The sequence below is a fragment of the Peromyscus californicus genome, unplaced genomic scaffold, assembly GCF_007827085.1.
Source record: "Peromyscus californicus insignis strain IS unplaced genomic scaffold, ASM782708v3 Scaffold_6__1_contigs__length_162567912, whole genome shotgun sequence".
Classification (NCBI taxonomy): domain Eukaryota; kingdom Metazoa; phylum Chordata; class Mammalia; order Rodentia; family Cricetidae; genus Peromyscus; species Peromyscus californicus.
Window position 1 is genome coordinate 17,504,662 of NW_026294584.1, and position 22,217 is coordinate 17,526,878.

A 22,217-nucleotide genomic window follows, 5' to 3' on the forward strand; every position below is an offset into this window, starting at 1 on the left:
CCGGGTTTCTCGCGCTCACGATTTTGCAAGCCTCCCGGTTTCTGCGGCGCGCCCCATCCTCCTCCACACATGTCTACATCGCCTCGTCCCTCTGTCCTCAAAAGAATCGTGCCCTCCTTCATTTTCTGTAGAACCCCGGAGCTCACTGCCTCCGCAGCCCGTGTTGAGATATGTGGAAAGCCTTGGATTCCACTGACTCCGCGAACCCGAAGTACCGAGGAGCGAATAGGTTAAAAGTGCTCTTCAGGACTGTCATGGGTGGGGATAGGTGCAAATGGCACCGGTGAACCTTTACGTTTGTTGGTTTTGCCACCCAAACAAAAGAATGGACGCTCCTCTGTACCCTCATTCCTCTCCCTGTTTGTGTGAACTGTTCTTACATTGATGTTTGAGTCGGAGGAAATTGGAGGTAGAGCTGTAATGAAGCAGCTGAAGAAGAGGTTTTATTCTCACAAGCTCCATTCATATAGAATGGCATGGTGAAAAAAATCTTGTGTTGAAACGACCCATTCCAGGAAAGCTTTACTGGTAAATCTGAAGAACGAATGTGAAAAGGTCTGGATTTTTAGTTAGTATACTTTGGATACTGTTAATTTCTTACTGTTTTGATTACTATTTGACTAGACTTTTTCTCATTAAATTTTAGTTTGTTTTTTTTAGGCTGCTTTTGCAGAACTTTCCGGAAATTAGATTAAAATATAATTTTAATACTGTCAGTGATTGGACAATAGCTGTCATGTGTCTTCATACATTTACTATTTTTCAAGGCATTGTAGAAAGCAAATGATAATCTAAAAATAATGGTACTCTGTATGTTGCAGGCTCTGCTGTTATTCTGTAAACTACTCTAAGGTAGTATGGTAGCACTGGTGATTTTTTTTTTTCTTGAAAACTATTATTTCCTTAAGAACAAGAGATATGTTTAGTTTCCCTTCCCCCTAAAAAACCTTTTAGCAGTTGATTGTGTAACTTTACACTTCACAGGCTTTAGTTTGAACCAGGCTCAGAAGATGTAGCTCCAACTATCTTTCTGGAAATGGACTTTCTTTGGCACAGAAGTCCAACACTGTGCAGACTTGAGTGCGTCTTTGAAGGTGTGGCTTCTGTTTTCTGTAAAATCAGTCAGCTTCTGAGTAAGAAGATCTGAGTGTTTTCATGAGGGAGTGGGCAGCTACACAGGACAACCCTTGTTTAAAAGTGCACTAATTTCTATCATCTTTGGGGAAAATAGTTTCATTTATTTGTTCCCTCTCTCACTCTGAGAATCCCGAGTTTATGCTATGAAAGTGTCCTGAAACGCATGCAATCTTATAAAGTTAAGGCTATAAACAGGTGCATGCTGAGCCATGGAGATAGAGTCTTGTTAGCCACTTTTTTTATACTCCTGTGGCACTCCTCACTTCTGAGAGAGTTGATTGTCTTTCCTCTTCCTTTCCTGGGTGTGCTCGATTGTGAAAGTGAAGTGCATATATTTATACAGCTTACCTGTAGGTAAAAGATCAAAGGTGTTTTTGGATACAAGTAAATACAGTTGCTGGAAGAAGTATGAATGAAGTTTCTCTGATTCTCCATGAATGGAAGTGAAAACTTTCCTCGGTGCTTTGAATAGTGTTTTCCCTTTGGGGGTGCATACATCATTCATCTAAGCTAAATTTTTAAGTGTTTCCTTCACATACTAAGTTTTAAATTGGACACATTTGTCAAAAAATGATTTTGAGAGTCAGCTCATTGTCAGAGGAGTTTCTCTGCATTATCCTAAAAATGCTTAGGTATCTTATTTACCTTTTCAAAATGACCTAACTGGGAGAACAGTGATTTTTGGACTTTTCAGTTTATTTTCTTCAAACTGCCTCTTCCCTCCCCACCCTAGATACTTGACTTTCCTGCGTATTTTATTACTTCATTTCATTAAACCTTTACTGGACTGTGTGTGAGGGTTTGGGTTTATATTCTGCCTCTACAAAGGTATATTCCTTTTTCATTGAATTTACCAATCTAGATGTGTGACTGTGATTCTATCTAAAGGCCTTGGAGAGTTTGGGCTCTGCAATGAAAATACTCATTCAGACACAATGAGTAGGATTTATGGCTTAGCAGCATTTTGATACAGTTCAATCTGGTTTCTTGGACCCCTAACTTTTTTAGAAGCATGGTTTTCTATTATTAACATTTTTCTCCCAAAGCTTCATTTGTATCATAAACATTTTGTTCATTTTTAAAAATCAAAATCTGTTAACAGCTTGCTTTTCTTTTGGCCAGTGTCCTTTACTACTAATCACATGCTCTTCTGTTTTTGAGATTATAGAACATGTCATTAATAATTCTTGAATTCTTAAAAAAAACAACAGTACTTGCTGCTTTTTCTGTTCTCTGTCTCTTTTTTTCTCTCTCTCACACACAATACACACGAACACAATTAAACCTGACACCTATAGTCTTTCTGTTCCACTTGTGAAAACCTTTGATAACACTCAAGTTACTACATTTTTCTATTGGAATGATGCTAGAAATAGAACTCCTGCTTAACAGTGTAACAGACAGAACTATAAATGTGTCTGATGCTTGGCCTGTAAAGATGAACAAATCAAGATTCTCTTTTATCATTGGGCTTTAAAATGTCAGCTTAAAATTCATGAAGAAAAAGCATTTTCAGATGACTTTTACACTAAAGGTGTGAAAGTATTGACTTCCTTGTCAATACATCCATTCAGTATAGTAGAGGAAGGTGTGTACGTGCTTTCACCAAAGTTTCCATTCTGTTTCTGGTCTCTGACAATGAAGCTGGGCCAATTTCAAATTCATAAGATGCTAACAATACATTGTATACCTTCATTCGGATGTCTCTCCCTGTTAATATTCTGCTACATTTCTTTAATTGCTTACCATTTCTGTCTTCATGCATAAATACATATGTTCAGCCCATACAGTTTTGTTTTTTTGTTTGTTTGTTTTGGTTTTTCAAGACAGGGTTTCTCGCTCTGTAGACCAGGCTGGCCTCAGACTCACAGAGATCTGCCTGGTTCTGCCTCCCAAGTGCTGGGATTAAAGGTGTGCACCACCACCGCCCAGCTCAGCACATACAGTTTTATCAGTCATTTGTAACATTCTGAGGAAAGAAGCTTCAGACATGTGTGCCTTTACCCTGAAATACTAGCGTCTGCTTTCTAAAAACAAAGCCTGTTACACAACCCACATACTACCCTTCAGGAATACATACTATGTGAATTTTTTCAGACATCTTTGGCCTCAGTTTCCCCATCTTTCATGGCTTTGGCAGTTTTGTAAAGCATAAGCCTGCATTTTCTAGCATAACCCTCATCCTAGCACTATGAAGTATTTCCTCCTGCCTGCCCCCCCAGCCAAGTGATGCTTTCTTGACAGGAATATCAGGAAAAGATGCCATGTCCTTCTCAGTGAATTTCATCCAGAGGCACACAGTGCCAAACCATGTCACTAGCAATCAATGTAACAAGATATAATTGTGGAAATAAACTCCAAAAGTGTGCCATCATCTTATTTCTTGTCAAATCTTCACTTGCTGGCCTTAGTGTCATTGATGACACCTACCTAAATTAATCAATTTTATGAGGATTAGCAATTACTGTTTATTTCCATTGTCTCTCTGCATGTACTAGTTGATGTTTTATTGAAAGCTGCTTCTCTTTTCTCTCTTTTTATTAACTAAAAGTAGAGATTAAATGGCTTTGACTTTATGTGAGATGATGTGAATTGTTACTGTATTCACTTACTGTGCTATTTCAATCGTCCCCAGTTTAGTCAGGGGGAACATCTTTAAACTGGCTGCTGTGCCCATCCATCTATCATGCTTCTATCTGGTTCACTCTGCATTTCCTTTCTGGCAGAATAAATTGTTCCTGATTCATCTTGTGCTTTGCTTGCTTTACCCCTGAAATCAGCCATTTCCACAAGGAGCCTGCTTTTGCTTTTTGGTTTGTAAAGATGATAGGTATTTATAACAAAGAACTGGGAACTCATGCTCTTTGTTGCTGGAGTATGAGTGCTTCCTAGTCCTTTTTACTGGACATGGTTAGGATGGATGGTTTGTACATGTAATATGCTCATACACATACCCCTTTTGGTTGCTTTGTTTGGGTCATTTTCCAGACTGGCCTTACATTTATTGTATAGCCAAGGCTGAGTTACATTCCTAATTTCACAAAACAAACAAACAACAAATTACAGGATGTTTCCTAAGTAGTGAGAAATCAGATGCAGACTGTCTGGGGCAGTACGGTGGCTCCACAGTGCTGTCAGTACATGCTCATTTGTCTTTCTGGTTAGTCATCCTATCTCAGCACCTGTGGCCTTAAGGTGACATTCCAGGCTGAGTAGCAGTGTCTATTTCTTCTGTCATCATCCCTGCCTCTGGGTGTTTTAACAGTGTCATATCTAGTAATCTTTCGAATGGAGCCAAGACAAAAGAGCCCTGCCCTCTTACACCCCCATGACAAGTTCTTTTGAGTTAATTTTTTTCTCTTCTTTTAGAAAATAATGCAGATTTGGCTTCATGTGACACAAATTTACATTTAAATTAGGAACTTGGAGTTTTTTGGGTTTTTTTAAAGATTTATTTATTTATTATGTATACAGTGTTCTGCCTGCACATATGTCTGCAGGTCAGAAGAGGGCACCAGATCTCATTACAGATGGTTGTGAGCAACCATATGGTTGCTGGGAATTGAACTCAGGACCTCTGGAAGAGCAGTCAGTGCTCTTAACCTCTGAGCCATCTCTCCAGCCCGAACTTGGAGTTTTTATCTATAATCTTTTGAGTTGCCATGCTTAAAAGGTTTTCATGTCCCCCCACACACTATGCCCCCACACACTATGTTATTTACAAACAGAGATGAACATGATTAACTATATTATCAAATTGGAAGCTGATATTTTGGAGAACACAGAAATTTATCATTGTACACAGTAAATGTTAATTTAAAGAATTTTATGTGCAAGTATAATATACAGTGAGTATAAAACTGAATAAGGCTAGGGCTGGAGAGATGGCTTAGCAGTTAAGAGCACTGGCTGCTCTTCCAGAGGACCCAGGTTCAATTCCCAGTATCCACATGGCAGCTCAGAACTGTCTGTAACACCATTTTCAGGGGATCAGGCACCTTCACATAGACATACATGCAGGAAAACACCAATGCACATGAAATAAAAATAAATAAATTTTTAAAAATCATTTACTCACTTCTGGCCACCATGGCCACCTACACACATGTGGCATGTGTGCTCTCTCTCTCGCTCTCTCTCTCTCTCACACACACACACACACACACACACACAAATAATAAATATAAGTATTTATAAAAACTGAACAAGGCTCAGGGGCAGAGCCCTAAGTTTAACCTCTAGCACCCTGAAGACAAAGGAGCTAGCCTTGAGTGGGATATGGCATCTGTTCTCCAGGAATTTACACATCACCAGGAAAGCAGATAACACATCAGTCCAGTTTTAGGTCAAGATAGGCCTCCTATAACTTAGTGGAGGGTTGGGGAGCTATGATCCAGAGTCCTCATAGTGAAACGGCTTTTAAGTGCTAGCTTTTGCAGGGAATTTCTTTAGGGCAAGCTGCCTTTATAATATTCTAAAATAGAACTGGGCAAGATCATGTTTTTTGTTTGGTAAAGTTAATCTGGTTATAACATAATTAGGTATGGGTTCTAGAAAGAAGTTCATCTGATATATTAAAATATGTTCCTGTATTTATTAAATATTGAATGTGTGTATAAATATATGCCTATTCTCAAAGACTTTGTTTCTTATAATATAGCTTGGATATCAACAGTTAAGATAGTGTAATATTACGGTGGCTCCTGTCTTATAAACAGAGCTTGAATCAAGGCATGAGTCCAGGACTGGTTAGATAGTGTTTGCCATTATGCCTCCCAACGCAAGGCCATTCCTCAGGAATTATATGGTGAAAGGAAAGTTGTCCTTTGACAGTCTACATAACCTCAAAAAGCATTTGTACACATACATAAATAAATGTAATTTTATAAGTTTTTAAAAAATTCTTGAGCCCATTAAGTCCAATATTCTCAAACCCATGTTCTTTTCCATGTACTCTATATTGCCTTCCCCCTTGGCCCCTTATTATCTGATGTTGCTTCTCCCTCAGAAATCTTGTAAAATACAATTAGAATATAATTAAAATAGTTTTCAGTTGGGGACAGAAAGCTCTACTCTTGATTTTCTGCAGGCACTCTCTGTGTGGGACGGAGTATAATCGGGAAGATGAGTGTTGGCCAGAAAATTGCCACATTACATGAATGAGGCAGTTATTGTTCGCATGCTGAGATTAGTTTCTGAGAAACTTAGTATTGAACTGATAGGACAGTGGACGACAAGATGCTGGCCTGGTATGCCATGCCATTGGACAGTTGAGTAGCATTTACTAGTGGTAAGATACTTCTTTTCCTCTGCCGTCGTCAATGTTCAGAATAAGGAAGCAGAGAAGGGAGTGCACTGTTGCCAATAAGGAAGTAAGGCATTGGTAGTTTGATGATATGTTTAATTCCCCAAAGCAATTGTAAAAATAAAGATGATTTTCTCTTCCTAACTAATCATTTAAATCAATATACCAAACCATCAGCTCAGGTTCTCTCTACTTCTGAAAAGAGGTGTGCTTGGTATGGGTGGGACTAATGTTGGCACATGAAACTTCTACCCCCAACTTGATTTGACATGGCATCCACAGATTTAATTCTGAGTGGAAAAACAACTTTATATATAATGTGGAGGACTAAGAAGTGGGAATAAAGTTTAGACTGATAATTTGATATCATATAATGGTGAGAAGTAGGGCAACTCAGGAAGTGGGAACATCTGATTTTTCTTAACGACTCAAAAACTCCATGTGTTAAATATCAGATATATAAGGCAAGAGAAGGTAGAAAATAAGGTTCCAGTGCTCAAGGATTATATAGTCCAATAGTCTTTTTCATCTGACTCCTTGAGAAAACTGAGCCTTAGTGCTCTAAGCTAGAATTCTCCAAGTTGGCCATGTATCAGAGTCATCTAGATAGCTTATTAGTACACAAAACACTGGACCCTGTTCTTGAGTTTCTGATTCTGGGCATCCAGGTGGGGGCCTGATGTTCTTTTCTAACAAGTTCCCCGGTGCTGATAGGATTTCTGTTATCTGTGTGAAGTTAAATCTTTCTCCCTATGTTACTAGAATGCCACTTGGAGAATTTAAGAAAGTTCTCAATTCATTTCTCTGTTTTGTGCTTTAGATGAAGAACTCTGATGTACAATTTTATTTTTAAAAATGATTTAAATTTATGCATGTGTACAGTGTCCACAGAGGCAAGAAAAGAGGAGCAAATCCCCTGGAGCCAGTTATAAGTGGTTGTGGCCTGCCCAATGTGAGTGCTGAGAGCTGAACTCAGGTCCTCTGTAAGAGCAGTGTTCTTGGTCAAACTGCTCTAGTGGCTTGTATATCTCTGTTCCATTTCTGTAAGGGACTCTGGAAAAGTCCTTATCATTTGAGCAGGTATTTCCTGTTGCTAGTGAGAAGCAGCCTCGGTTTCCATCCTTGGGTGGTCTGTCTGTAAGGCTTCACTGTTCCTACATTCCAAGGTGACTGTAGGTTTAGGACAGTGAGGGCAGGCTAAGATGGAACAGGGCTTCATAAAGAATACGGAAAATACTTTAATTACTCTTTGTGCTTTCAGCCTTGAAAGGGAATGAAACTGGTTAGATAAATGTAGGACTAATTCACTGTTTATTATCAGTTTTTAGACAGATAGTCTTTAAGTGAATAATATGTCTACATAGAGCTGAGCAGAAATCTGACCCAAAGAAAGTGACAGGTATAAAAGGAAGACAGAGATGCCAGACTTTTCTCCTGATTCTTTTTAGTTACTTTGTGGACCCAAATGAGGAGCCAGTGTTCTTTCAGCAAGCAGTTTCTTTACCTGTTACACGTGGACATAGGCGGATTAATGTTGTAGCATGTGCAGGATATGCTGGAGTGGAAGGGACAGAGTACAGGTCCATTTATTGGGGAGAGTCATTTGTCTGCTGGCCAGAATATGACTTAAAGAGACCCATCCATTTAGTGAGTTTCCCTTTTGGATCTAGGTAGCATCAGCTACGCATTAAGGACCATTTTTTAAATATAGCACATGCCATGATGTCAGTGTTCTATTTTGTAACCTGAAACTCACATTGACTTTGTTTTGATGATTTATATACTTTCCCTATCCATGCCCTTTAATACTTTTACTTGGGTTATTTATATTTCTGTCTCCATAATTGATTTTCTGGCTCTCACTTAACATGTGTATTAATTAAATAATGAATATAGTTCATTAGACAGTTATGAGAAAATCTTAGCTTTTTAAATTGGAAAACTATATAAAGGGAAGTAAGCCACTTTATATAATATTTTATAAAAGCAATTTAATTCTATCTATACATTGCAAATTGATAAATCTTATCTTTAGTTTAGACTTTTCACTTCAGCGTCTGTCTGAATATTTGTTTGTGTATATACTGTACACGATATCTGTAAGTACCTCACTGTATATCCTGTACACGATATCTGTAAGTATCTCAGTGTATATACTGTACACGATATCTGTAAGTACCTCACTGTATATACTGTACACGATATCTGTAAGTACCTCACATATAAGTAGCTCTCCCACTTGTCGTTTCAACTGTGCTGCCTGCAGTCTCCCGCCTTCGTTACTCCATCCCTCCAGGTGCCATGACAGAGAGCTGCAGTCGTTCTTACTCTGTTCCCACTCTTACTCCACTGTGGAGTTGTTGGCAAACTCCTTCTGCTCTCACTTCCAGAGTGCATCCCGAGTTGGAGGGTGCTCCTCACTGTCACTGCTTTCACTTGGATTACTACAGCTACTTCAGAAATGGTCTCCTGTTTCTTGTTTTTTCCCCACCCCATCAATCAGCCAGCCAGGTTAAATGTAACAGTTCATTCCCTCCTTTTCAAAAAGCTTCCAGTGGCTTTCCTTTTCCACCCAGAATGAGAATGAAGTAATATAAAGAAACCTTCTAAGACTTTGCCTCTGACTTCTTCCTCCCTCTCCTCACCCCAGTCTGGCCCCTTTCTGTACTTGAACATCCACGGTTGTTCTTTTTGTCTGGAGTATTTTTACCTGTGGATGGTGCCTGACTCCCTCCTTTAGCTCTTTATAAACTCAGATGTCACTTGGTAAAGTCTTCCCTGATTACTCTTAAGCATTGCAATATTCTCCCTTTCCTAGTTTGATAGCTTGGAAATGACACTTTGTGTTACCATGTGTAAAGTGGAAACTCTATGGGACAGTGATTCGGTTGCTTTTTCTGCGGCATTTCCCCATATCTAGAATAACCTGGCATGTGGTAGGTGGTCCAAAAGTACTTTTCCCCCATGAGTTTATAGTTCTAAAAAAAATACAGCTTTCTTCTGAGAAGTTAGCCTGAAAATCACATCTAAATTTTTACTTTGAATATTTAATTGTTCTGTTTCTCTCATTTAAAGAAATCATTGTCTTGCCGGGTGGTGGTGCGTTGCCTTTAATCCCAGCACTCGGGAGGCAGAGGCAGGTGGATCTCTGTGAGTTCAAGGCCAGCCTGGTCTACAAAGTGAATTCCAGGAACACACAGAGCTGTGTAGCACAAAGCTACACAGAGAAACCCTGTCTCGAAAAACCAAAAAACAAAACAAAACAAAACAAAAATCCTTGTCTTATGCCTTTCGTTTGTATTTGAAATTATTGATTCTTTCTGGGAGGGGGTAACATTTACCCCTTGCATAAGTTGTAGTTCCTAACTTTATGTGTTATTTTGGGGAATGATTAAACATCTTTTCAGCCCCTGTGATGTATATGCATTATTGATTACTATCATTGATTGTGGTGCTTTCTAACCCGCATAGTAAGATACACATCTTGCATTCAGGTGCCTTTTATATCAGAAGTTACAGCAATGTCATAGTTTTTTTTTTCTCATGTTTTTCAAGAAAAATCAACACTGATTTCCACCTTTTTAACCTGAATTGAGAGTTTGGGGACCATGGTGGTTGAGCCTTTCATAGACTTCAGTTCTGTATAGCCAGTGTTCCTTAGCTTCTTTTGGAGCAGTTAGGTTCTACAGAGGGGTCTTGCCCTTAATTCAGTTTCTTTTGGCCAATAAGTCTTGAAATTTGTGTACGTACTTGATATAAATACCACAATGCCTTAGATTTTTCAAGTAATTTGCCCTGTTGTCAGACTGTATTTTGAGTTATATCCTAACTTTTCAATTGGAAAGAGTCACTATAGCGCTTAAGGTCACTTTGCTCCATCTACTCAGGATATAGTGTAGCAGCGGTGGATTAAGACTCAAATCTTCATAATTTTGTTAATCCTACAGACCGTATATTCCTCTGTGGTCCTTCACTACTTCATTAAGATGTATGGGATATAAAATGAAATCCAAAACTAAGCAGACATGGGATTCAAGTTTTGTTTTCTGATACTAGAGAGTTTCTAATTGGAGATAGTTTAGGTCTGTGGCCTTGGTAACAGACAGTCAACCTGAGAAAAACTTTGTATTTGGTTCCTATAGCAATAAAATGTATCTAACACTTAAGATTCAGTTTCAACAAATAAAGATGTATGGGAATATAGATGAATTCTTCTAGGTGCTAACCAAGATTCAAACATCTACACATATGGTAGACTCTAAATGGGAAAGCCTTTTGTAGTCTAAATGAGACTTTTCTCTAGAATTTTCTCAGTTTACCATAAACCTTTCCAAAACAACTAAGCTTCTAGAGCCTGTTTAGTATTTATAGTTTATCATACAGTGCAGGTGGGATTGTGAGAATTAAATGAGAGACAGTGCATATACCGCAAAGAGAAATCTACCGTGATCATCTCATTAACGTTTTCATGACCATCTGAAATTTAACTCCACGATAGTAAACATAGAACTTGCATCTGTTTCTTCCTATTTTCCTTTCTCTTTCTTCCTTTCTTCTTCCCCTTCTCCCCCCCCCCCCTCCTCTTCTTCTTTCCGCATTCTCCTTCTCCCTTCCCTCTCCTCTCCCCTAGCTCACTGTTTAACTTGTTTCTGCTTTCAGGCTCCTGGAAGTCCTGAGCCTCAGCCTCCTGAGTGCCAGGGTTAGAGCCCTGTGCCACCACTTCTACAAGTTTCATTTCTTCTGAGATGAACAAAGCTCAGTTGTTTATTTGAAGGTTTTTATGTTTATGTGTGTGTGTAAATTTGCAGTCTTTTATAGGGTTTTTTTTTTCTTTAAAAATACTTATTAGGTGGGTGTAGTGGTACCTGCATTTAATTTCAGCACTCAGGAGGCAAAGACAGTTGGATATTTTTGAGTTCAAGACCAACCAGAACTACATAGTGAGACCCTGTTTCAAAAATAATTCTTTTTATTATTTTTGTTATTGTTTATATGTGTATATGATGTGTATATGTGTTGAGGGCTGGCACTCATGTCCTGGAGCTCATATAAAGTTCAGAGGACACCTTTGTGGAGTGAATTCTCTCCTTCCTCATTTAAATTGATTCCAGGGGTTGAACTCAGGTTACCAGACTATCATGTTTGGGGAGTGAATGCTTTTAGCTAATAAGTCACTTCCAGCCCTTTTTATGTTTATTTGGTTACTTTACATAGATATCAGTGATGATCTGATCCAAGTGTTCTCGTCCTCTTTGAAATAAAGACATGAATATTGAAGTGAACACATCTCTCATTTCTCGAATACAAATGTGTGTGTGTGTGTGTGTGTGTGTGTGTGTGTGTGTGTGTGTGTGTGTATTTAGAAGTTAGTATAAAAGCCTGGTGAAACATCAGAATGTAATGAATTGGTTCCTAGGTGATAATTCTTGTTATAATCAGCAAAATATGAGCACATATACATAGATTGGTTAATTGGATGTAGACGGCTTATTCTTTTTGGGGCATATATTGATTATACATTATGTTGGCTTTCCTAAGGACATAGTGTACCTGACTTTGTCCTACAGCACACACAGCCTCATACCTCCCATTAGTCCCTTCATTCTCCTAAACAATTTCACTTCTCTTTCCATGCCATATATACATACATGATTTGATGTATTTATATATAACCTAAAAATCTATAAGTGAGAGAGAGCATGATATTTATCTGAGTCTGATTTAATTTAACACAATAATCTCCAATTGCATCCATTTCCCTGCAAATGACACGTGTGCTTCTTCATAGTTGGATAAAATTCCATTATAAATATACATAACAACTTTGTCCATTCCTCTGTTGACAGACAGCTAGGTTGATTCCATAATTTACCTATTGTGAATAATAATACAACAATGTACAAGTATCCCTGTGATGCTGACTTGGAATTCTTGGAGTAAATACCTGGGTCATATGATATATGTAATTTTTGTCTTGAGGAGCCTTCATACTGATTTTGTGGTGGTTGGATTAGTTTACATTCTCACCAGCAGCAAGTAAGAGTTCAGTTTTGTTTGCATCCTCACCAGCATTTGTTGTTCATTTCTTTTTTTTTTTTTTTTTTTTTTGGTTTTTTTCGAGACAGGGTTTCTCTGTGTAGCTTTGCGCCTTTCCTAGAATTTGCTTTGGAGACCAGGCTGGCCTCGAACTCACAGAGATCCACCTGCCTCTGCCTCTCGAGTGCTGGGATTAAAGGCGTGCGCCACCACTGCCCGGCTGTTGTTCATTTCTTAATGAGTGCCAGTCTGACTGAGGGAGGGGATGGCATCTCAGGGTTGTTTTATTTTATATTTCCCTGATGTCTAGTGATGTTGAACAGTTTTTCCACATTATTGGCCATTTTGTATTTCATCTTTTAAGAACTGTTTGTTCACTTCATCAGTATGGCTGGAATTTGACTCCAGTGTGAGCTTTTGGGGAGGGTTCAAATACACTTTTTTTTTTTTTCCAGTGTAGATATACACTTGACCAAGCATTTACTGAGAAGGCCATCCTGTAAGGGAGTTTTTTGATTTTTTTTTTTAAGGTAGATAGTAATAGAACATGTTCATATCAGCATCATTTCTGGATTCTAAGTGGATGAGATAGGCAAATGAAGGAATTGAAAAAGGAAGGCTATCCACAGGTAAATATAGAACTGTGTCTTTGTTCTGCAGGGGGTGTACTTTCATTGAAACAGGAAGAGAGGAGGGAAACAAGTTCAAGTGCACGGTAATTTATAAGCTTGGCTATGAGAAGATGAAGGCGTTTCCCTTGTGTGTTTCTGTTTTATTCATCAGATAAGAGCAGGTCCTGAAAAGGTGGGCCAGAGGACAATGTTCGTGACCTTTCTATGCAAGACACCTCTCCACTGAGCTGTGCTTCTACCCTAAGGATTTTTTTTTTTTTTTTTTTTTTTTTTTTTTTTTTTGCATGTGGACATTGAATTGTTTCAGTATGAGTTTTTGGAAAACTATTATTTCTCCAGTGAATTGTTCTACTCCTCCAGTAAATGTCCTATAAACCATGCCATAATTGTGGTAGAGGGAATTTCTTCAGAATAGTTGAGTTACTCTTGCCAGAGAAAGAATTTAACAGTTGCTAGGTACTTAAAAATGAATTAGAATACAATCAAGGAAGATATTTGTAGCTCCTTTTTTTTTTTTTATAAAGGACTATGAATATCATCTTGTAAAATCAGTGAGTTAAACATTAAAATTATATTGCAAATGCAATCATATTGTATGTTCTTTTAGATCATGTACCTGTTAAATTCCTATACTGTTTGTTCAACATACTTTCTATAGATTGTGGGTACTTCCTCTCAGATTAAAACTCTTCCTTTACCTAAAATTAAGTTTTTCTATAGAAGGAGAAATACTCCTTTTCATTAGGATAGTTTATGACAGGGTGTTTATAAGCCATAGTATCATACTTCTTGTTATGTTCCCACCCCAACTTACAAGAATGACAAGTTAGGAATGCTGTTAGTCTTGTATTAATTGATCAGCAACCCAATACAGATCATTTCCTCAGAGAATCAGCCCTTTCCTGTGGCATTTGGATATGACCTAGGCAATCCAGCTGACATCCATTGATGTTTTTCATGGTGTAAGGCCCATAGAGGAGTGTCCTAAATCTGCTACAGCCTCAGAGTCTGTGTTCCATTCATTGAGCCTCTGCCTGTTTTCAGTGCAGCAGAGTGCATGCTGAGGCTGGGATAACCCTGTGTCAAACAGTGGCAGGTTTTAGCTTCGAGTCAGGACTGGACCGTTATGACCTGTAAATTCATATTCTAGAAATATTAGCATAGCCTTTTCCAACAGCAAGTTCAAGTTCAAGTGACAGCAGGCTTTCTTAAGCTCTTTTTAAAAAAATTTTTTTTAGTGACATTTACTTATCTGCTTCTGTGTGTGCATGGGCACCATAGCATATATTGTGGAGGTCAGAAGACAACTTGCAAGAGACCGCTATCCTTCTACTATATGGGTCTCAGCTATTGAATCTGGTTTGTTAGACTTGGCAGCCAGTGTTCTTTTCTGCTGAGCCATTATACCTGCCCATCGTAAACTCTTTTAATCTTACAACCTAGAGTCTATATTGACCCTGCAAAAGTATGTATATCAGGTTGGAAAATCATCTGCTTCTAAGGGTCATGCATTTCATTTCATAAGAGCTTATTAGCAGCCTGGTTTTTAAGACTTTAAAAGTAAGGCCAACAAGATGGCTCAGCCGGTAAATGTGCTTGCCTCTAAGCCTGATGGCCTGAGTTGAGTCTTTGTGACCTACCTGGTGTAAGGAGAGAACAGACCCGCAGGGGTTGCCCTCTGACCTCCATGTGTGCCCACACTCATTTAGTCATGCAGACATACCCAAGTAAATGAATATAAAAAAGTACACAAAAGCTCACCCAACTTTAAAAGTATATTGATACCTAGAGATTGTTTCTCATTTTATATTGACTTCACTTCTTACAGATCTTACACTTCTTAAAGTGTTTACACTATCATGTGGAAGTTGTCAGGCCTGACAGCAAGTACCTGTGCTTGCTAAACCATCTCCCCAATTTACTACATTTTTTTCTTTTTAACATTAATAAAATAACATTTTAAAGTGATTTTTTTCTGTGCATTGTTTTATCTATGTGATGGTGTCAGATCCGCTGAATCTAGAGCTACAAACAGTTGTGAGCTAGCATAATGGGTGCTGGGAATTGATCCCAGGTCCTCTGGAAGAGCCACCAGTGCTCTTAACCACTGAGCCATCTCTCCAACCCCATATTACATTGTTTTTTAATAAGCAGTTTAGGCACCCTGAACCACTGTAATGAAGAAATGATTGGAAATTCTGAAATCCAACAAACCAGATACCAGCACAGGGCTTGTGGCTGACCTCTTAAAGATAGCTGTCCCAAATTTGCTGTGTCAGCTTTTCCCGTATAATATAGTACAGTGTCCTTAGACAAATCAGGCTGAAATTATAATGTCAACTCAATTCAACCTAATAAATTCACTTACGTTGAGCAGAGCACTGAATAAGAGAAAAGGTTCTTTTGAGTGAGGTGTTTTACACTCTGATACAGTGTAATACTAGATTTCTCCTAGAACAGTAATAATTTTAAGAATATTTTACAGTGGAGAACACAATAGAGCTAGTAAGATTTATTGATGTTGAAGGGTTGGATGGGTGCTAGAGAAATTGCTCAGCAGTTAAGAGCACTGGCTGCTCATTCATAGAAACCCCCTGGGTTGGATCCCTGCACCCAGTGGCAGCTCAGAACCATCCATAACTCCAGTTCTAGAGGTTGGGACATTCTTCTGCTCTCTGTGGAAATTGCATGTAAGTGGTGCACAGACACACCAGGTAGCTAAAACACCCATACACATAAAATAATAATGAATAAAATGAGTGCTGGGATTAAAGGTGTGGGCCACCACTGCTGGGCTGCACTTATTTTAAAAATAAAAACAATATAATATTAAAAAATATGAAAACAATGCTGAATCATCAGAAATGCTATAGTTACCAAAATCAAACTCTTTGCTGATAGCGCCAGATAGCATTAGAGCCTGAAATATTAATCAGTATATTTAATTCCAAATTCAGAATTTGAAAAATAGTCAACATGGAAGATAAAATAGAACAAACAATATTGGAGTATCTGAAAAATCAGTTTACAAAGGCTAAGTACTACTTTAGAAAAATTTCCGTTTCTGAATTTGCTTATGAGCTAGGCTGTGATCCTTTGAGACAATTGTGTATGAATAGGGATGGAAAGAGGGGTGTCTCTGTCAGCACTTGTATCCCAGGCTTGCAGTTTCCTCTTTGTGGACAGCATGCCATTTTCCCATTTGGCAAAGAGCATCAGTCAGCTGCTGCTTTTCCCAGCATTTGAATCTCTCCCTTTTCTAACCACATCCTTCACACACTATGAAAGTTACGTTGGTCCAAAAGGTGCCCTGAAGGAGCCAGGATAGGTTAGATTATCTCCTTTTCCTGCTTACTGAAAAGATTTAAGGACTAAATATAATCAGTCTTTTAATTATTACTCTGGTAATACTGTTGTGTTTGTGTAGCCATTTTATTTCAAATGCTACCATAATATGACGCGAACAGCAAAGTTAATTTGAGTTCTACAGTGTATATTATAGGGAGGTTACTTTCTTCTTTAAAAGTCTTCCTACTTCATTTTCATAATACTTTGTAAATACTGAGAAATTTTACTGTACACTTTTTGGAACACATGAACTTCTGGGAAGCTGATAAGAATGAAGCTACATTCGACTCCAGCCTAATAAGGGTCGGCAAGCGAAACTCCAGCCTTTGCTTAGCTTGTTTCTAGTTCAGACTTCTTGCTCACTGCTCCTAGCTTTCTGCTTACCAGCTCTGTGTCCCTTTCAGTTAGTACTTCTTTGTGCATTACATAGGAAAGAACTATAGAAAAGTAATGAACATGAATAAAGTTGAAGAAGAAGTTCCTTTAACAGCCAGATACCCAGTGAGTAGCAAGCCTAGACTACCTATTGTACATAATTTTGATATAGAACACAGAGGTGATGATTTTTTTTAAGGTTTCATTTTCTTTTTTTAAAGAGAATAAGTACTAACTTCTTTGAAAGCAGCAACTAACAAACAATTGCTGGAAAATGCTGATAATAGAAAAATCACCGAGTATCTACTGTGTGTCAGACATTAAAATAAGCACTCTGGGAGACGGAGAGGATGGCTCAGTAGTTAAGAGTACTTTGTGCTCTTAGGGAACCTGAGTTCAGTTCTCCATGTCCACATGGCAGCTCACAATCATCTGTCCCTCCAGTCCCAGGGGATCAGACGCCCTGTTCTGGCTCTGGGGGCACCAGGCGTGCACATGGTGCACAGACACACGTGCAGGCAAAGTGACACTGCCTTTGTAGTCCTGAGCATCCCGGAGTGTGATATTGTCCTTCCTGTCATGCTGGTTAGGACATTGAGGTGTAGAGAAAAGTCATTTATAACAGAATTAGAAATGTCCCTTTCTGTGCTTTTTGCACCAAACCAGGTATCAGCAAACTGTGGTCCACTGTCTACATTATGCTGGCCTGTTTTTATGTTTTTGATATGGGGTGTCTTAATTTTTGCTCTGATGAAACGCTGTGACCAAAAGCAGTTTGGGGAAGAAGGCTTGCATATCCTGAGTCACAGTTTACAGTGGGAAACCAAGACAGGAACTCAAACTGAGCAGGAACCTAGAGGCAGAGGCCCGCCCAGCCTGGAGGGTACCACCCACAGTGGGCCGGCCCTCCCACATTGATGACTAGTTAAGAACCTACCACCTGATCTTATGGAGGCATTTTTTCAGTTGCGATTCCCTCCTCTCAGATGACTAGCTAGCATCAAGTTTGACATAAAACTAGCCAGTACGTGGGGTCTCATAAATTTCTACTGGCAACACCTTTCAGTTCTGGAATTAGAGGCCTGTGACACTGTGCTCAGCCTCAGCCAGTTTTATAAAGTTTTATTAGAACACAACTATGTCCATTTTTAAAAGGTCTTTCTCCTGACTTTGAAACAATAACACAACAGTCTAGAGTTGTAACAGATATATGGCTCCCAAACCCACGTTTATTCCCCTTTGCAGAAACAAAATGTGCTGATCCCTACATTAAAACCATATAAAGTGGATTCCCTATAATCTAACAAACCATTAAACAACAATAAGCCATGAATGTTTCAGAGCTAGTAGCGTTCAGTTTAGAAGAAAAGTCTTAGATGACTTAAATGCCTATAATTCTGTTATAGCTCATTTTTTTTTTAAAAAAAAAAAGCAATGTGTATAAGTATCTCAGTTTTCTTTTAAAGAAACGTACAAATATCTTATTTTAGTTCTGGTGAATACAGGTTAACATTTCAGTGGTCTAGATGTGACATTTCAACTATACCTTTACTTGTGGTGATTGGTGTTTGCATTCCAGCAGAGTTCTTTGTTTATAAAAGATACAGCATAGATTAAAATTTTGAAATTTTTAAAGTAGTAAGTTTCAACTCAAGAGTTGCCTGCTGGGGCTGGAGAGATATCTCTGCAGTTATAAGCCCTGGCTGCTCTTCTATAAGACCTGGGTTTAATTCCCAGCACCCACTTGACAGCTCACAGCCATAGGTAACTCCACTTCCCGGAGATCTCATGACCTCTCTGGCCTCCACTGGTGCTGCATGCACATGGTGCTCAGACATAGATACAGGCAAAATATCAATACACTTAATTTTTTTTAAGTTGCATATTGAAGAGTCAGAGATGTAAAGGGACCAGTTGTGGCAGGGAGTAACTGTATAGGGAACAGATACAAAACTACTCAGTAGACTTTTTTGCCATTTTTCGGTCATATGTCTAAGAGGCTTTCTTTTAAAAAAATTTACATTTTACTTATACAGGTGGGTGTAAGTATGCCATGGCATATGTGTGAGGTTAGAAGACAACTTTCGAGAAGCAGTCAGTTCTCTCCTTCCACCAAGTGGGGCCTGGAGATTAAACTCAGGCCCCTTAGGCTTGGCCGCAGTCACCTTTATCACTGAGTCATCTCACTGGTCCTGAAGGCTTTCTTAGTAGTCAGATTCACCTTACTTCTTTGAAGTCAGTTTTGAAGCCAACTACATCAATTTCATGTTGCTCTAGTATTTTGAAATAGCACTTGATGTTGTTGTTCCTAAAATCTTACTATTTTTATGTTTATGTGTCTCTTGCCTGCATGTATGTCTGTGTGTCATGTATGTACAATGCCTGTAGAGGCCAGCAGAGGCTGCTGCATCCTCTGGAACTAGAATTATGAATGGTTGTTAGCAGCCAGTGGGTGCTGAGAACTGAACCCAGACCTTTGCAAAAGCAGCCAGTGCTCTTAACTGCTGAGATATCTTTCTAGCCCCCATCCCTAAAATTCTCACACACTTTCCCAAATAGCAGTTCTCCAGTATTTGACAACTTAGATTGTTTTAGGCTTTTTTAAGACAGGGACTAATTAATATAATCAGCTCTAACTATCCCAGAACTCACTGTCTAGACCACGCTGTCTTCAAACTTACAGAGATCCACTTGCCTCTGTCTCCATACCCAGCCCAACATCTCAACTCTTTTTTTATATGTTTTTAATTTAAATAGAATTCTATCACTTGCCCCCTCCTTTCCCTTCCTCTATCCCCTCTCAGCTAGCCTTCTTCGAGCGCTCCCCTACTCTCAAGTTGATATCCTCTTTTTCTTTGGTTATTATTGTTACACACATATGTATATGTATCTGCATGTACAAATACCCACACACAACCTGCTGAGTCTATTTGTGTGTGTGTGTGTGTGTGTGTGTGTGTGTGTGTGTGTGTGTGTGTGTGTGTGTGTTTGAGCTGATCATTTTGCATTGGATAACCAATGATGGGGTTCATTCCTGGGAGAGGCTAATTCTTCTCCTAGTAGCCATTGGTCTAGAGTTCTTTTTTAAGGGGTGGGACCCTAACAGAAAATTTCCCTTCCATGTAAACATGCCCATTGATATTGTCATTATTCCTGCCTTGTTTATGCAGCCATTTCTAGAGAGAAGTTTTCACAGCTGACTTCCTGGTATTCTGGCTCTTAAACTTTTTCTGCTCCTTCTTCCAAGATGTTCTCTGATGTGTAGATGCAGGAGCTGTGATGTAGATGTACCGCTAGCATCTGTTGATCCCTGTCTTCTGTCAAGTTGTTCCTTCTCTATCATGGTCTCCATTTGCTCTAAAAGAGACTCTACAGAGGGTGGGTAGATACAATTGTTCAGAAAAGGGGACTCTTAAAAAAGAGAAGGAGAAAATATCAAGAACATGTAGTGAATAAAACTTATTTTAACTTTAAAATTCATGGTCTTTTTTAACATTGGTGTTGGAGCAACTAGCACCTCATTAAATGACCAGCCTTGTCTGACATCAATATGAAATGTGACAGTAGTAAATACTTTTTGGAAAAGATTAATTTTTATTACTGTTTATACTTATATATATATACATATATGTCTTTGTGTAAGTATGTACTGAGTGTGGGTGCCTGTGGAGGTCAGAAGAGGGCATCAGATACCTTGGAGCTGGAGTTGCAGATGGTTGTGAGCCATTTGATGTGGGCGCCTGAACCATAACTCAGGTCTTCTGCAAGAGCAGTGAGTGCTCTTAACTGCAAGCCATCTCTTCAGTACCTAAAAATTTATTTTTATTTTTATTTGTGTATATGTGTGCTTCTGTATTAGTGTGTGCTGTGCATATTTCGGTGCTTGAGACGCCTAGAAGAGGGGTCCCTTGTTGCTGGAGTTACATGTAACTGTAATTCAGATCCTCTGGAAGAGCAACAAGTGCTCTTAAATACTTTTAATGAAGAATTTCAACATATACTTTTTAGAAATCTACTATAGAAAGTAAATAGTCATGTAAAATAATGTTAAAAAGTTTTATGACTAAATACAAATGGGAAAGATTTAACTGTATGTCATTCTGATTTTAAAAATTAATAAAATTTTATGCTACTAATAACAGTTTCCATGTAGAGAAATAGCATGTACATGAAGAGAGATTATGTTGTATTGATTGTTTTTATGAAGTATAGCGCTTTACATACTTTGTCAGGTTTAATCTTTAAAATGGCATTCTGCAGTTAATAATATATTCTAGATGAGAAAATCAGGGTTCTTATTTAAATCTTGTCAATTACAAACTAGTTCTATTCTTAAAACTTTCAATTCACTATACCATATAGCATCAGTTAGTCTGTATAAAAAGTGTATATGACTAAACTAAAGTAAAGCTGGTGTCAGGAAGAATTGAGAGGGTATATGTAAATATATGCAAGTGACTGTACCATTTCACAACATTCCCCAAAGAACATGGACCAACATCTGTATATACTTTCTTCTTCTTTCCCGGTTTTCCAGTATTGCCTTCCTTTTCCATTTTATAATCTAAGGCATGGCATTTAGTTGTCATGCACACTTAGTCTCCACTAATCTGTAAATGGTTGTACAGTTTTCTCACCTCATTGATCTTAACACTTTTGAAGAGGAATGTCTCAATTCTCGTTTCTCTGTCTTCTCATTTAGATGGGTATTAAGCATCTTTGGATGAAAATATTATAGAACATAGGAAATCTTTTTGTGTATAAAGTCAGATTACATCATGTTATTATGTTACAGGAGGTGTTAGCCTGGAGCATTGTAAGTTTACTTTATTCACTTAGTATTATCAGTATTAGGGACATTATTTGAATATGTGCTAATATCTTTCTCCTCAATCATCTGCCTACTAATTAAAAAAACAACTATGTTGTTGGTACAGTAAATGAAAGGAATGAAACTATTTATAAGTGATAAGTAGACAACCCCCCCCCCAAAAAAAAACTAGGTTTTTCAAACTTCTAGGACTAAGAAGTGAATTTAGCAGGTTCACAGAATACAAGGACAATATGCAAATCGAACCATATCTCTATATGCTAAAAATGAGCGTGGGGGTGTTCATGTAAGTTTGTGTACATAAGCACTCTGGTACACATGCTGCAGATGTGTGCAGAAGCCAGAGTTTGATGTTGGATGTTTGTCTTGATTGCTCTCCAATCAGTTTTCTGAGATACAGTCTCACTGAACTGGAGCTCGTTGATTCAACGAGGCTTGCTAGCCAGTGTACTCCAGGAATCTGCTCTGCCTCCCAGAAAGCTGGAGTTGCGTATGTGCCTGTCTAACTTTTACATGTATCCTACGGAGCCTTGTTCAGCAGGCACGTTACCTA

The 22,217-nt window shown here is 38.5% G+C and overlaps 1 protein-coding gene across 6 annotated transcripts in view; it reads left to right on the plus strand.

The window, feature by feature from the left end:
* The window catches only part of Ankib1 (ankyrin repeat and IBR domain containing 1), a 120,224-nt gene that overhangs the window by 250 nt on the left and 97,757 nt on the right, over window positions 1-22,217 (plus strand). The window contains exon 1 of one of the 6 annotated variants that reach the window (XM_052719903.1): window positions 16-555. The exons of the other annotated variants lie outside the window; for them this stretch is intronic. The gene's annotated coding sequence lies outside the window, so the exon portion shown is untranslated. Of the gene's footprint in view, window positions 1-15; window positions 556-22,217 lie in introns of those variants that run through there. 6 annotated transcript variants of the gene reach the window in all.